This window comes from Tamandua tetradactyla, chromosome 3, assembly GCF_023851605.1.
Source record: "Tamandua tetradactyla isolate mTamTet1 chromosome 3, mTamTet1.pri, whole genome shotgun sequence".
Taxonomy (NCBI): domain Eukaryota; kingdom Metazoa; phylum Chordata; class Mammalia; order Pilosa; family Myrmecophagidae; genus Tamandua; species Tamandua tetradactyla.
In genome coordinates this window covers 62,653,895-62,667,654 of record NC_135329.1, presented here as the reverse complement: position 1 = coordinate 62,667,654, position 13,760 = coordinate 62,653,895, and the positions used below count along the sequence as shown (strand labels likewise).

The window sequence follows — 13,760 nt, the reverse complement described above, 5'->3', positions numbered from 1 at the left end:
AAAATTCATCATTTGTTAACTTATTCCTCTTTGTATGAGTAGTCACATTATTTCCATTAAAATTGTGTAATTCCAAAGCATTCTGAAACAAATTAGATTGCACATATGCATTTTCATGTTGTAATAAATGCAATAGCAGGTAATTAGATCATTTTCTTGACCTTTCAGCGTGTAAAATATTGTAAATATTATTTAGGGAAACTGTAAGTTTTAATTTTCACAATTTGTTTTACATTTATTTTAAATGTCTAAAAGTTATAAGACTGCAATATATAATCAAATCCAATTCATACAAGACTCTGTGGATCTTGCATTGCACTACTAATAGGCCAGCTGTTCTCATTTGTGCAAAGAGAAATGTTGAGTCCCTATGGATAAATGGCAGCTCCATGTTGTGTGAATTGATTTATACCATGAGTATCTCTGAATTCCCTACACTTCAGTGTAATTGCTTATTTCTTAATTTTTTAGTATTTTTAAATAGATAAGTTGTAGGTTCACAGAAAATTTTGTAAAATATAGTGTTCCCCTACACCCACTTACTGTTGACATTTTGCATTAGTTGGTACATATTTTACAATTTATGAAAGATATTAAAATTATACTGTTAAATATAGTCCATGGTTTAGGCTGATGTATTTTTCTAATATAACACCCTATTTTTTCCATTTTCTATTAGTGCATTACATATATGATAATTCATGAAGAAAACACTGTTGTACGTGTACTATTAACTATAGTCCATCATTTCCAACAGGGTTCACTATGTGATACAGTACAAGATTTTATTAAGTTTTTATTGTAGTAACATACACACAACCAAAATTTTCCCTTTTAATCATAGTCATATATATAATTCAGTGGTTTTCATTGTACTCAAAATATTGTGTCACCATTACCCCCATCCATTTCCAAAAGTTTAAAATCAACCTAAATAGAAATTCTTTACAAATTAAACATTAACTCTTAATTTTCAACCAAAACTTGCCCCTTGACTACCTATATTCTAGATTCTGACTCTAGTTTCTTTATTCTAATTATTTCATATCAGTGAGATTATACAATATTTGTCCATTTGAGTATGATTTATTTCACTCATTCTTCAAGGTTCATCCACCTTACATGTGTCAACATTTTATCTTTCCTTTTTAAGCCTGAATAATATTCCACTGCATGTATATATCACATTTAAAAAATCTATTTATTGTTGAATGAGCGCTTGGTTTGCTTTCACCTTTTGGCAATTGTCTATAATGCTGCTACAAATATTGGTGTTCACATATGGGTTGGAGTCCCTGCTTTCAGTACTTTTGGGTTCATACTATGATGAGGGATGGTTATGCATTAGTTCTAGTTTGTTTATTATATTATACAAGTTCTCTGTTTTTTTACTGATCTTCTGTCTATGTGTTTGATTGCTGAGAGTAGTGTACTGAAGTCCCCAACTGTTATTGTGGGGGTGTCTAACTCCCTTTAGTTTTGCCTGTGTTTACTTCATGTATTTTGGCGTGCCATCATCACTTGCATACATATTTATGATGGTTATTCTTTTGGTGGATTGTCCCACTTATTAAAATATAGTGTCTTCCTTCTTTTCATATTTTGGTGGATTGTCCCACTTATTAAAATATAGTATCTTCCTTCTTTTCATATAGCAGATTTTTATTTAAAGTCTATTTTGTCTGATAGTAGTATAATTACCCCAACTTTTTTTGATTACTATTTGTATGGAATATTTTCTTCATACTTTCACTTTCAACACATTTGTACATGGGCCTAGATGAATGTAAAGTGGATGATATTCTTTTTGTTCATTTGTCCTATCTATGCCTTTTGATTTTGGAGGTTATTTCATTAACATCCAGTGTTATGATTGTAAAAGCAGTACTTACTTCAGCTATTTTCGTCCTTTGGCTTTTATATGCCATATTTAATTTCTCTCTCTCTTTTCCTTTATTGCCATCATTTTCTTCATATAGTTGATCTTTTGCAGTGTTTCCAACGTATCATTTTCAGATTAGTATGTGTCTCAGAGTAGCCCTATTAGGATATATTTTGTTTGGAATATGTTGCTACTTCTTGAACATGTATATTTGTTTTTCATAAGAGTTGCCATATTGTCAGCCTTTATTTACTCAAACATTCTTTCTGTACTTTTCCCCTTCTCCTCTCCTTTTCCTTTTGCGAAACCCTTAACATATATGCTTATGTTCTTAATGCTGTCCTCATGTCCCTGTAACTCTACATAATATTTTTCATTCTATTCTCTGTTTGTCTGAATTTATTATTTTGATTGCCCAAACATATGGAACCCTTCACAAATGTGCATTTCCTTCTTTTACAGGGGACATGCTAATATTCAATGCATCATTCCAAATTTAGTATATGTGCTGCAGAAACAAAAAAAGAATGAAGAAGTTATTGACTGAAAATATAATATCAATGGAAGACTCTCATGTTTGTGGCAAATTTCTTAGTTCCCCAATCCCAATGCCCAGCATTTGATGCAGATTGAAATCTGCATCTTCACTCCCAGAATAAGTCAAATTCAGGGATTTTGTGTTTCCATAATTCTTATCACATACTGAACTCCTCTCTCCCAATGACCTATCCCTTTTGCATGTTCTTTTCGAGTAACTCCTTGGATCAATCTCAAATAAATTACTGGATCTCAAATACTTGCTGTATTAAACACATCTAGTTTATGCAGTGAGGATAAATGCATTGGTTGTAGAGTATTCCATCTTACCAGTCCTGCATCCCTCATAGTGCTTTATGCTTCCACATCTTCAATCCAATAAAGCACTACATGATTTTCCATCAGTCTAAATGTAATAACTAATTTGCACTAATTTGTAATTCTGGAAATAACTTTCATGATTAAAAATCTTTATAAATCAATATTTAGATTATTTTCCATTCCTTCAATGAATTTGGTCTCTTTTGACAAATGATTCAAAAGAATTGGGAGAAATCATTTCTTTATTGCTCCTCAATTCACAGCCCCATCAAATCTTGTGTGCATTGCTTCTTACACTCATGCGGCCCTGATCTTTCAACATAAATTATTATACTGAAACAGCCTATGGAAAATTCTACCCGCACTCAGCAGCAGTTATGTCCTCCATCTTCAGTGGGAAATGGAGGTACAGAAAATACCTTTGCTTAGTTGTAGGATCCAGGAACATTACGTTTTTCCATCCATCCTTTGTGACTTCATTCACCAGGTCCATGAACTTATTTTAAGTTTCAGAAATTATGATGTGTGATGCTCTTACAATGTCTTCACTGAATACACACACTGAATTTTTATATATGTCAATATTAAGAAAAGATTACATTAACAGGGTCATAGTGTCTTGCCTTTTACTCCTAAGAGCATTCTTGAGACCACTTATAAATAAATGTCTTTCCTTTAAGTTTCCAAGCTTGGACAAATCATTTACTTCATGTGCTTTTTCAAGTCTTATAAATGCATTGATAAAAATGTTATGAAATTCTCCCCATTATTGCTTTCTGTGAAGTAGTCGAGATTAGCAGAGAAAACTATGACACGTTGCTGATCCAGCTCACACAGCCACAGATTTGAGAGGACAGAGCTTCATGATATCTTCCCCCAGAAACCATATTTCCAGATGTGTCTGTGGACATTTACAATTTTCCAGACATGATAGCTGGGTGTGGTCAGGGAAATTGTTGAATGGATACTGCCAATGCAAAACTCAGGCCATGATAACTATGGGAATAACAAAATATGTACCTGTGAGAGAAAATTGCCCCAACTCTGCAAGTTGTTGCCATTCACTTGATAGTGGAGTTGAGTCTACAAAAAGCCATTCCATCATTCTCTAAATACAGAAGCTTTGACATGTTGGGAAGCATGGTAAGACCCGTGAGGTCTATGAGTTTGTGATCATTCCCACAGTTTATTTAGCTTGAAGTGTTTTTCTTGATCAGAATAAAAGCTGAGTGAAATGCCTTTAAGGTTTATTAGACATTCCATGAATTCACAATGATGAGTTTGGTAGATGCATAACATGAACAGAAGCCAAACTCATTTCCAGAGTATGTGCTTATTCAAGTTAGGGTAAAATGCTATATCGTCCATCATGGAAGTATTTCAATGGGGAAATGGTGGCATATTAGGGATTGAGTGCTCATCTGCTGCTGGAAGATAGGGAAATTAACTGTGGCTATAAACATATTTGCCTTACTGAGTGCAAATCCATGTTGCTGAGCCCATATAGAACCTCCATCACTAATATCAAGGCCACTTTGCTCATGAGCCCTGTTGACAATATTAGGAGTGGCTGTGGAAAGATACTAACTGCTACTCACAAAATGGGGCATCTTATGCACTTGATTATTAAAGTCTTCCTGTGCTGAAATCACCTGCTGTTGAGCATTCACTTGGGATGCAAATATATTCACATTTTGTTCTCTCAGAATTATCTCTACAATACCTCTTCCCCAGAGCTCATTGTCACCAATATTCCAATGTTGTCATTTCTAATTACCTGACCATCCAGCCAAACCAATGGTTACATTGAATCAGTATACAAATATATTGCTGCAATTTTTCCTTCCAAACAAAATTAATTGAGAGCACTGGAGCCTAACCAGGAGGCCACAGGAGTGCATGGCAGATAGTCACTAGGAAGTAAATCAAGCTGTGTTCCTTAAATGTACTGCCCTCACCAGTACTGTCCCATGACCTGCAACTCACCCTATACCTCAAACACCTAAACCCTGTCACCTTCTCAACTTCCTGGTTTGCAAGTGCCCCCATGCCCTGCAGTCTGTTGCCACTGTGTAAAGGCTGTCAGCACATACCTTCATACCCAGGCTACATTGGCCCCAAGCTCATACAATCACACTGGCCACCCCCCCGGTCCCACTGCCCCCAGCTCTGCACATCCATTTACAGCATTCCTAGACTAGTGCACGTGCTCAGACAGCAGCCACGTCCTCTAGCTCTAGGAAAACAGTGATCTGCACAGCCAAGGCACATCTGCCCTTAGCTCATGCAGCCATAATGCTGACCCACTGCCATAGCTCTGTGCATGTACACAAAGGGTCCTGTGCCCTGGAGCAGTGTACACCAGGCCTCCCACACCCATGCACCCACACAACCACATCTTTCCTGACTTCTGGAAACTGACATTCACAGCCACCAGCATAGCATCCCCAACCTGTGCTTATACCTGGGCAGCAATGCATCACTGCTTTGGTGTGTCCCACCCCATGGCCTCCATCCAGCCACACATCTATCCCACATACACAAGGCTTCAGCTTCCAAAGAAAATCAATGAAAATATTTACATGTGATGAAAGCAACAGAAGATAAACTAAGTATATCATAATGCAGACAGATATAGGCCAGCCTAATGACCAAAATAAAACAACAGAGGAGACACAGAGGTTGGAATAACTAATCAAATATATTCATATAGTTTAACTAAATAAAATAAGTGGGATGGCTAATGGCATTAAGAAGATCAAGAAGACAGTAGAAGAGCATAAAGAGAAATTTGAAAGAATGAATAGAAAAATAGCAGGTATCACAGAGATTAAAGATTCTGCTGACCAAATAAAAAACATAGTAGAGACACACAACAGCATAAATAAGATAGTTTATAATTATCATTTTAATAAATGGTTATTTCTTAAAATAATCAAAACAAGGAGCATCCCATCTTCATTAATTTAAGTTCTATACTCTGTTTACACGTATTCAAAGTTTTTACGTTACCTTATATTCAGGTTTCCTGAAAAACTCCCCTTAGCATTTCTCCAAGTTTAGGCATGCTGACAATAAGTTCTCTCATATTTTGTCTATCTCAGAAACTTCAATTTAAAGGCTCATTTCACTGAATGTAGAAACTTGGGTTGAATTCTTTTTACATCATCACTAAAGTTATTACCCCATTATTTTCTTGCTTCTATGGTTTTGGTTATAAGCATGTTGTAATCAGTCAGTTTCCTTCTTCTTCATTTGGAGTGCATCATCCAACACCTTTGAATGTCTTCAATGTTACCTCTTTGTTTTTCACAAGATTTGGAATACTATTTTTTCTTTCTCTTGCTGTCACTTTCTCTCTCCCTCTTTTCTTCCCTCCCTGTGTTTGAATGCGTGTGCATGCATGTGTGTAAGTGTGTTTATCACACTTGTGTTAATGAGATTCTTGAATCAATATGTTGCTAAATTTATAGAAATAGTGGCCAACATTCCTTCAAGTGTTTCTTTGTCCATACGCTTTCCTGTTTTGTTGCCTGATCAGTAACTATATTAAACTGTGTGATATTGACTCAGAATTCTAGAATATTACATTCTCTTTTTCTCTGCTTTTTAGTTCTTGTCTTTTTTGTTTTTTTTGTGTGTGTTTGTTTTTTACAAGGGCACTGGGAATTAAACCCTGCTCTCCCGCAGGGCAAGGGAGAATTTTGTTTTTTAATTTGGAGTAACTTATATTGGCTTAAGTTCACTATATATTTTGACAGATGCACTAAATATTTGGAGGAATGTATTCATTTTTCCTTTTGGTTGTGCATTGGTTTTTTGTATTGTTTGTGAATGAATCTCATTTATTTTAATAATTCCTATACTTCAATTTATACTGCTTAGTAACTTTACAATTAGTCTAACATTTGCTTTAGGATTTTAAACAAATGAATCAGTTTATTAAATTCTTATTTTATCTTTTAGTTCCCATATTTTGGTTGTATATTAATCTCATTCTACTAATATGTCCATTAAGACTGCTGTCTTGCTCTTTGATTTTTCCCAAATTATTTGTTAAATCTAAACATGTTACATAAAATACAGACCTTGATTTAGTATTTTATTTTCTGTACTAATAATTTGTACATAAATTCTTTTTTCTTGTTTAAATAGTCTCACTCTGTGCCTTCAATTAGATCCTTGTTGTGGGGATTCGGCTGTGTCTTCTCAGAGCTGATTTGGGGTTTATTTTGGCCATACTACTTTAAGCTGAAATTTTTTGGCACTCATCACCTGGTAAGTTCATTTTCTGTAATGATAATTTATTTCACTTTGTCTTGCTTGGTATCTAAAAATAATTTCCTCCTTCCTGATACCTTTCCTAGATGATTTCAACCCTTATAAATATTATTAATTAATGATTAATAAATATTATTAGTCATTTTCAATGTAGCTGAGGAGATTGAGCTAAGGGTGCATTCTCTGATATAAAGATTAATCTTTATTCTCAGGAAGATGTGATAAACCTGGGTCAGGGGTGTGGCTCTCCCTGTGACCCTGTTCATCCACTGCTCAGGCAGTTTTGGAGGAACAGGGCATGAATTTCATCTCCAGAGGGTAGGGTGTTTTACCCCATTGTTTCCACCCTGCTGCTGTATTGTTTTATTTTCACTAGTATCCCCTTCAACTGATTTTGATGCTCTTCTCTGAAAAAAAGTCTTTCATTCTTAAGGGAAGGCAGAGGAGTTGGTGGGAAATTTTTCATGTGAGAAAGTATTTCATTACCAGTTTTTATGAGATTTCAGAAGTGCCTGTAGGACATAAACTGTGATGGACATCCCATGGAATATTAAAAATTTAATGTCACTAAGGAAGGTAGATTTGGATACATTTTAGCAGTGTCTGCTCCTCTTTTCCCACAGACAGCATTAATCCAAAAGGCAATGTCTTTCTGTGAATTCTGCCCAATACTCTAAAAAAACCTGCAGCAGAGTAAGAATCTGTCTATACACCCTGTCCGTGGGAGATTCATACTCACTTCCCCTGACCATATTCGGTCTTAAGAAATTGATTAGTATTTTACTTTGATCATTTAATAGCATAAACCCATTCTCCCCCAGGTAAGCTAATGTTGGGATCCTGTTTCTCCCTTCAGGCATCTGTCACTCTATACCTCTCAAATGTGTCACTTTTCCTGTGACCCCCATTACTGGAGTGTTGAAGTCAATTAGTTAATTTGCAGATTGTCCATGTTTTCTTGCTATTTTTTGTGGTTGATATAAGAAAAATAGAGATCTTTGCCTCAGCTCCCCGTTTTCAAGCTTAGTATCACTCCTCTTTCAAATATCCAGAAACCGGAAACAATACATCAGCAGGTGAACAGACAAAGGTCTGGAGGTATAAGCAGATGTATGCACACATTGGGATATGACTCAGCTTTAGAATAATGAATAGTAATGAATGACTCAGAACACTATGGTTGGATTACCCTAAATTGCCCTGAGTAAGGACACAGACTACATGACTCAATTTTTATAAATCCTATAAACCTCAAAGTAATAAACTGGAATATAAATAAGATCAGTACTTGCCAAGGACAGGGTTGGTACATAGAAAATGAGTAAGGTGGAATTACAAAGGACAAGTGAAGTTGTAGGGTTTTGGATTTCCCACTATCCTGACTGTGGTGCTATTTACATAATGTAGTACTTATTACACTGCAGACTATAAATATATGCATTTTATCATGAATCTATTATACTCAGTGAAGCAACTGAAAAATAAAACTAGACATACTGGTACAGAAGACATGGGTGAACATTTGCCAGTTATATATTCATGCTTATCTCATGCAATCTCTCTATCTGTCTGCTTGTAGTTTATAGGTAAAATGAAGGTAACATTAATATTTTCATCATGAATTTATTGTATTTTTTTAATGAAATAAGATTATGGGTTTAGTGTTTGCCCAGCACACTCACAGGATAAGAAATTACATTTTCCTGAGTGCTGCAATTGTCAACCAACTCCCCCAGGACACTTACCTACTCCGGGCACACTCCCCTCTGAAAACTTCCAACCCCACACATTGCTGCATGGTAGGAGGAAAAAAAAGAGAGGGCCACTCCCTCTGCTGATTAAAACTAGCACATTCCTGACACTAAGATAGAAGCCCTCATCCAGGGATTCTCCAGAGTTTTAATTTTGTGACAATGACAGTCCAAAGAAAATTGGTCATGGGGTTTGGGCTGTATTTTCCTTTTTGCAATTGTAAGGAATTTTATGGAGAACATAGACTTTGATTCTATGACTGCACATGGATAAGAAAATGATGGGCTATGCTCAGTTTTCCTTGAATTGTATGACTTTGGACCTGTGGATGTCCAGTGTGGTGCACAGATGGCATTGTCTGGAGGAGATGTGGTGCAGTTCATGTGGTCTCTGAGCCTCCCATGGGCAGTTTCTGAATTCATGCTTGATTGCTTCTGGATGTGTTGAGGGTGGCAGTTTCCAAGGAGGTGTTTGTTGTCATGGAATTAGCACATGCTACACAGAAGGTTGCATTCACTATCTAAAAAGAAAAATGCCAAGACCATTTGTGACTAAAAGTAAAAAGTCTGAAAGTCGAGGATGACTCCTTGCATTACTGACTGAGACACAGCAGGTACTGTAATTTCAGTCAGATTCAATCCTCCCCTGCAAAGTGGCCTCCAGGGGTTGCGCAGCAACCTCAGCTCCATTTTCAGAGATACAGGAGAGAGTGTCTTGTCACCTGGAGTTTCTTGTACGGGTCTGTGTTTCTCTTCCTCTCCAAGTGAAGAATTGTTCTGAACAGTAATAACTGTCCCTGAAGGTGCATGGGCAGTCTAGTAGATGAAAGCACAGTGAGTAGATTTGATGATGACAGATTCCATAGGTACCAATAAGATTCTAGAATGGGGCTACAGGTGTTCACCAACTACAGCAGGGATATTGAGCACAAATGCAGCTCATCCATCCATGCCAAGATGATTGCCAAAGATAATTCCAGGGACCACCTGCAACCATCAATCTGAATGCTCAGGGTCAAACATGATATGCTATGTGGGACTCAATGCATGGAGGGCAGAAAGAGCCCAAGAACTTTGCTCTTGAAAGGCCAGCAGTTTGAGTGCAGGGGGCTCTCATGACCCAGAAGCCCAAGAGACTGGATTAGGGAGAGGCTCAACAGGATCTAGAAGCAGGGCAGATGCAGAGAAAGGATAGAGGAGCTTCCAATCAGCCTCTGCGGTTTCCCCTCATGACTTCTCTCTTCTTTTTATAGGTATGCTCAGGATTTCCTGCTACATGGTTACAATAGAAGAGGTGTTCAGTGAGATTTCATTGAGGCATCTAACTTTAGGCGATTTCATTAATGAATAAAAATCTATAAAGTTAGGTGAATGAAACAATATGCAGAGAAATTCATTCCCCTGAATTAATGTAACCAAATACCAAACTTGCATTAAATATGTCAAATAGGGAGATGCAGTAAAATGTTACTAATAAAATAGATACTTTGACCTTCAGCACAGGATTCTGAAAGTGATAAAACTTACTCAACCTGTGCATTTGATTTTCCTACCTGCCCCTCCCCACACTGCACCTCTACTCAGAGACTTCCTTAGTGCTTAATGCACCAGGGCCTCTCTCGGTATATGCCATATGCTTTTCTCCTTAATCCTGAATCGCACTACAACTTTGGAGACTATAGTGCTAGGTCTGAGTCTTTTGATCTCATATTACAAATTCACCAACTTGCAACCAGGCTAAAGATGAATTTATTACCACTTTTTAAATTTCATCTCTAATTAATCTTACTGAATTGCCAGTTTGCAATATGTTGCATTCAAGGGCTGTTATTGATATAATAAATTAGAAAGAGAAATTCAGCGATGAATAGATCTAAGTAGGTCAGAGTTCAGGTGAGGGTCTGAGGGTCAGTGGTGTTGACCTCCTCCTGGCTGCACAGGTGTGACATGTAGAAGAAGGCAGATGTTCCCTAGGAAATAATCTTGGTCAGAAGTGAGTGTATACACAGGTCTTTCTGCCTCCCATGGGAGATTATGCCATTAATTAAATATGTAATTAATATATGTAATAGCACTAACAACTTAATATAATTATGCACATGGAGTTGGAATTGAAAAATGACATCAACAATGTAGAGAAGGTACACCAACCACGCTTCCCTGCACCAATACTTCAAAAATCAACCTGACTCCATTATAACCAAACTTGTCATTTAATTTATACATATTATTTAACATATATGCATGCTATACATTCCATATATATGGGATATAAATGTACATAAACACACACAGATATGCATATATATAATTGTGTATATATATATATATATATATATATATATATATATATATATATATATATATATATATATATATATATTTTGTAGTTGGGGAATGATGGCCATATTCCCAGAGCCATTCTCGAACATCGGTGCCATTTAACTCCTCATCTTACAGGTTTCCTGCTTGGAAGTAAAAGAATCAGGGGTTGGTGAAGGGAAACCCAGTGAGAGGACTGTGTTCTGCCAGGGCTCAGCCAGCTTCCTCCTCCTAAAGTAACCTAAGACAAGGACCTCCCCTTACTCCCTTTCTTTTTACATTAACTTACCTCCTAAATGCAAATCCCCACATGGGCAAACAGATGAAACCACAGCACACTTTTACTTAAATTCAGGTTCCTCCTGAGTCTGGATAATATTCCCTGGGCATCATGGACCTCACCTACAGGAACATGAAACTCTTGTGGTTCTTCTTTCTGGTGGCAGCTTCCAGACGTGAGTGTCTCAGGGATTCAGAAATGAAGATAATGGGGATGATGTATCTGAGTCATTGTCTCAAGGTTTTTCTGCTTGTTCCCAGGTGCCCTGTCCCAGATACAGCTGAAGGAGTCAGGCCCAGGAGTGGTGAAGCCCTCTGAGACCCTGTCCCTCACCTGCAGTGCCTCTGGATTATCCGTCACGACCAATCCTTACTGCTGGAATTGGATCCGTCAGCCTTTGGGGAAGGGGCTGCAGTGGTTGTCAATAATATGCTATGATGGTAGCACTGGTTACAATCCATCACTCAAGAGCCGACTGTCCACGTCTAGAGACACTTCCAAGAATGAGTTCTCTCTTCAGCTGAGCTCCATGACTGATGAGGACACAGCTGTGTATTACTGTGCAAGAGACACAGTGAGAGGAAGTCAGTGTGAGCCCAGACACAAAACTCCCCATGCGGGAGTTGGCTGAGCTGTAGGGGGCACTCAGGATCCACCAGAGCAGGGACCAGCCCCAGATTCATGAGCAAGGAAGATGTGTGGAAGCAGGGTTCCTCTGTAAGGACAGAATATTTCCTCTTCTTCCTTAAAAGGATTTAATTTCTGTAAATAATGTATTATTTTATCCAAGTTTCCAAAACAGAAAATGTATTTGCAATGCTCCTCTATATTACATGGTACCATGATCACACACCCACATACTAGTTTTCTTCATTTTGTTCTCCTGGATTAAACAAGAAGTATGAACGAATTTTCATTCAGCTAACATTCAGACTCTGTAGTGTTATTTGTATGGATTTAATTCTCTATCCTGTTTCTGATCAGGTGGATATAAATTTAAAATGAAAAATAAATATAAAAATAAAATAATAAGAATAATAGCAACAGTAATAATAAAAGTTGAATGGGAATGATTGTTTTATCACCATAAGGAAAGATTATTTTTTGGTAGAATAATGTCATCTGAATTGAAAATTAAAGTCTCCATGTCATTTTCACACTCTACAACCATGATGTCCCATATCTTCAAGGCTATACAGATTCTTATTCCCCAGGCTTAGTTCCACATTGTATAGTATCCCATGGTCTCAGAGAAAAACATCAGAAGCTAGAGCATCACCTGAGGTGCACCTTCTACTTACCTCATCTTTACCTCTTCATTGTCGAAATGTCTATTGAAGATGTTCATGATCCAAATGCGCAGCCAATAGATTTTCACTGGGAATAGATGTGCCATGGGGAGTTCAGAGCCTTATCAGTTGTCAGGAACCCTGGAAGTGTTTTTTGATCTGTCACCTCTGGGGAAGATGCTATATTGTTCAAAGAGAAAGAGAAGAATTGTGTGCAATGGTTTGTCTGAAATCTTATTTCTTTTCTGATAGGTTGGCCTCTACATCAGGAAGCCTTAGGCTGACCTACCCCACTCTGGAGCTTGACCTTATCTGACAGCTGCACATTTACAGTCACCTGCCCTATTGACTCTGAGAGGGATGCAAAATTGGCAGAGTCTAGCGCTTGAGGACATCACTTGGACAGGACTTGGCTGAGGCAGCAATAACCAAGATCAGAGCAGCCTGTGCTAATGGTCTAGTCCCCTCCATTCCAGGACTAAAGTGAATTGACAGCCTTTCCACTGATTGAGCTTTGGGAATCCCATGATGTTCTTCAGGTAGAAGGTTTCCAAGGAGGTATTCTAGGCCATCCTGTATTGTATTTGGGGACTTAAAGACATGAATATCAAAGTATAATAGACATGAGACAATACTAATCTGTGAGTAGTCATCAATGGATTTTTCAGAATGGTTGATAGATTAAAACTATTATTTTCTGATTTTCAAATGTCATGTTATCTTTACATTTCTAGGTTTTGGGTTTTGGATTTCAGACACTGCATAATTATGAACAAGCAACTGTTTTTTTACAAACATGTATACTGAACACTTGGTTTTTAAAGACTTTTGTCTCTCCCATGGTTTCAACTGGCAAATTAGATTAATTGAATATATTAAAGATAAGATCCCTGTGCTGGTTTGAAAGTATCATATAACCCCCCAAAGCCATTTTAATCCTGATCCAATCTTGTGGAGGCAACTGTTTCTTTCAATCCTAATTCAATAATGAAGGTTGGAACTTTTTATTAGATTATCTACGCAGATATGTGACGCATCCAATTGTGGATATAACTTTTGAATAAATGGAAATTTTAGTCCACCCATTCTAGGTAGGT

General features: G+C 37.2%; 1 non-coding gene and 1 pseudogene across 1 annotated transcript; one reads left to right on the top strand and one right to left on the bottom strand.

The window, feature by feature from the left end:
- Positions 1 to 2,299: 2,299 nt before the first annotated feature.
- LOC143678531 (U6 spliceosomal RNA) lies at positions 2,300 to 2,402 on the bottom strand. The gene has a single exon (XR_013173325.1). It is a non-coding gene; the product is annotated as a U6 spliceosomal RNA (small nuclear RNA).
- Positions 2,403 to 11,485: 9,083 nt separating this feature from the next.
- LOC143675578 (immunoglobulin heavy variable 4-61 pseudogene) lies at positions 11,486 to 12,005 on the top strand (annotated as a pseudogene).
- The last annotated feature ends 1,755 nt before the right edge of the window (positions 12,006 to 13,760 follow it).